The sequence below is a fragment of the Piliocolobus tephrosceles genome, chromosome 6 (assembly GCF_002776525.5).
Source record: "Piliocolobus tephrosceles isolate RC106 chromosome 6, ASM277652v3, whole genome shotgun sequence".
NCBI lineage: Eukaryota > Metazoa > Chordata > Mammalia > Primates > Cercopithecidae > Piliocolobus > Piliocolobus tephrosceles.
Genome location: NC_045439.1, coordinates 24,864,754 through 24,867,462, shown reverse-complemented (window position 1 = coordinate 24,867,462; position 2,709 = coordinate 24,864,754). Strand labels below are relative to the sequence as shown.

Below are 2,709 nucleotides of genomic sequence, written 5' to 3'. Positions count from 1 at the left end.
CGAAAATCAGAAAGCCACTATAAAACCCAATGAAGTCTTCATCTGATGCTCTGAACAGGGAAAGTGTAGAGTAAGGGTTGACATTTCACATTTAGCATGTTGTTTAACAGCTTTTCACAAGCCGACCCTGACTTTCAGGAAGTGAAATGAAAATGGCAGAATTTATCTGAAGATCCACAATCTAGAAATGGAACCACTGCTGTTTCGACAGTTGCCATCTCAGCAGCATCACTGGGAAGTCCAGATTGCCTGACACACTGGGTAACCAATGACTAGGGATCAGGTCCCAGTAGCTGTCTGGGCTTAAGGGAGTTAAGTCTATGCTGAAAGATGGAAAGGGGGAAGAGGACATAGAAATGAATTTGTTTTTCCATAGCACAAGGCTTTTGTGCCAAGGTGGCCATGTGTGTCAAAGTCAGGGAATCCCTCCTCCTGGGAGCCAAGAGGAAGTCTCTCGAAACTAGAAGGGAAAGGTGTTTTCCCCACATCAGTGCAGCTTTGGAGACATTCTATTAGTGACATATGCCCCTTCCCCCAAAACCAACAACGAAGTGTTCTGTGTGCTTACAACATAGCTTAAAAAAAAAAAAAGTAAAACAAAATTCTGCATTTTTATAAAACTTGATAAAAAATAGTATTTCAAACTGTGCAGTCACCAGAAGTACACAGTTATCAAAAATGCACACTTCACTTGGCATCTCCAGCACCTTCAGCTTTCTGTGCCTGGTCTGTTTCGGCATCTCCATTTTCTGCAGGGCTTTTCCCTTCCTTGCCAGCATCAGCTTTTCCCTTTTTCCCTTTGGGTACCTTCTCTCCCTTCTTTGCAGGGGCCTTTTGAGGCTTGGGCTCTGGCTTTGGAGGAGCAGGTTTAGCAGACAACCTCGTGGATCTTCTCTGTGGTTCATCCTTCACCTTGGCTTTATCTCCTTCAGCATCCCCTTCAGCCTTTCTCTTGGGCATGGTGGCGACGGCGGCTGGACGTAGGTATTGGACGTGGGATGCAGTGCGCGCGGGCTTTGGTCGGTCTGGGGGTCGTTCTCGCCTCTTCTTCACACTGCTCCAGGCCAGTTACATTTTAAGTGCTTCACGTGACTCATGGCTACTATATTGAACCACACCAGACTAGATAAATATAAGAAAGACATTCATGTGGGAAAGGGGTATGGAACACAAGTTTGTGATTTGTTTTTCTGTGATTTTCTTCAAAATATCACTCAAGTCATAATCTTCCAAAATATTTTAGGATTATCTTTTTTTATTTTGAGAACATTGTTAAATGATGTCCTTTTATAATTTATGGACTTTTTCACAAACTTTCTCTGCCCTTTTGATATCAGATGCTCTTCTTCTGGTTTATATGGCAAGGACTATCATAATTAATTTTTCTTCAGAACATTGATGGAAGAAGACCCGAAGGGTATCTTGCCATTATCAATTTAGTCTATGGGGCCCATAACCATGGAGGCCTGGGGGAGCAATGGGAAAGCAGGAGCACCATTTGACCTGGACTCTTAAAGGTTGGTATTGATTAATGAGATTCTACCTATAGTTACTGCATTTAAAAAAAAGTTCATTTGTTATAGATGCATAATATCCACATTTAAAGTATGCTACATTTTTTTGCAATTTCCCCTATTTTTGCAAATTTCTTTCTTTAAAAAAATCTGAAAGTTCTTAAAAAAAAGGCCTTTGCCTCTCTTTATAGTTGAGAGGAGTAGCAAATGCCTTTCACTTCCAGCTTCTTTCTCTTCCTTTCTGTCTATATTAGAGAACCTATTATTACAACAAAAAACAAAACATGGATTCATTGATTTTCTAGTCCTCCTTGAAGTTAGTAGTGGCCATGTGATAGTGTTGACCAATGAGATACAAGCAAAAATCTTCTGGTGATTCTTCTTTGTCTTCTTTATTCCTTCCTGGAACTCAGACATGATGGTTGGCATTGTGGCGACCACCTGGTAACCAGGAGGCAAGCGACATGAAAATGAAAGCCGACATGCTGAGGATAGTAGAGAAAAAGATAGCAGAAAGTTTTGTATCTAATAGCAATATTGGGCTTCTTTACCAGCCTTGGAAGTACTTTCTGACTTGTTATGTGAGACAAATAACACCTTCTATATTTAAGCCACTATTACTTAGATTTTTCTTAGAAAAATGAATTCGTATCCGATATAGAGGCACTGCCAAAACCACCACTGAAAAAAACTCAGTGTGCATTTGCCTTCTTTTCCAAACTTTCTTGCTCTTCCCTACAAGTGGCTAATTAAGCAGTCATCCAGAAACACAAAATACACAAAATGCTGCAAATCTGAAGTTGATAATTATCCAGAGAGCTAATTAGATATCTTCTATTTTAGAAAAGGTATAGACTGATCACAGCATCTACCTTCGTGTTCCAGTCTCAAAGTCGCTTATTCAAAATGATTGCAATTTCTTCAAATTGTCACTCTTTTCATTTACAGGGGACAAAAATATCAATTAAGATCACTCATCTATCTTTGGGCCCTCAGATCTTACCTTGAGTTTGGTACATGGAAGGCAATCAGCAGATGTTTATTGTATAAATACAATGATAATATTGGGCAAGTATAAATCACTTCTTGTGCAGGATTTGTTCATTTTTAGCCTTTTTAAGAAAGCTTCCTCAGACTTTTAATGGGCTATCCCATTTTTATGGACAATATTAATGTAGGCTGTAACAACCCCAGA

The 2,709-nt window shown here is 39.6% G+C and overlaps 1 pseudogene; it reads right to left on the bottom strand.

Annotated features, from left to right (window-relative positions):
* Positions 1-687: 687 nt before the first annotated feature.
* Positions 688-960, bottom strand: LOC111538121 (annotated as a pseudogene).
* Between the last annotated feature and the right edge of the window lie 1,749 nt (positions 961-2,709).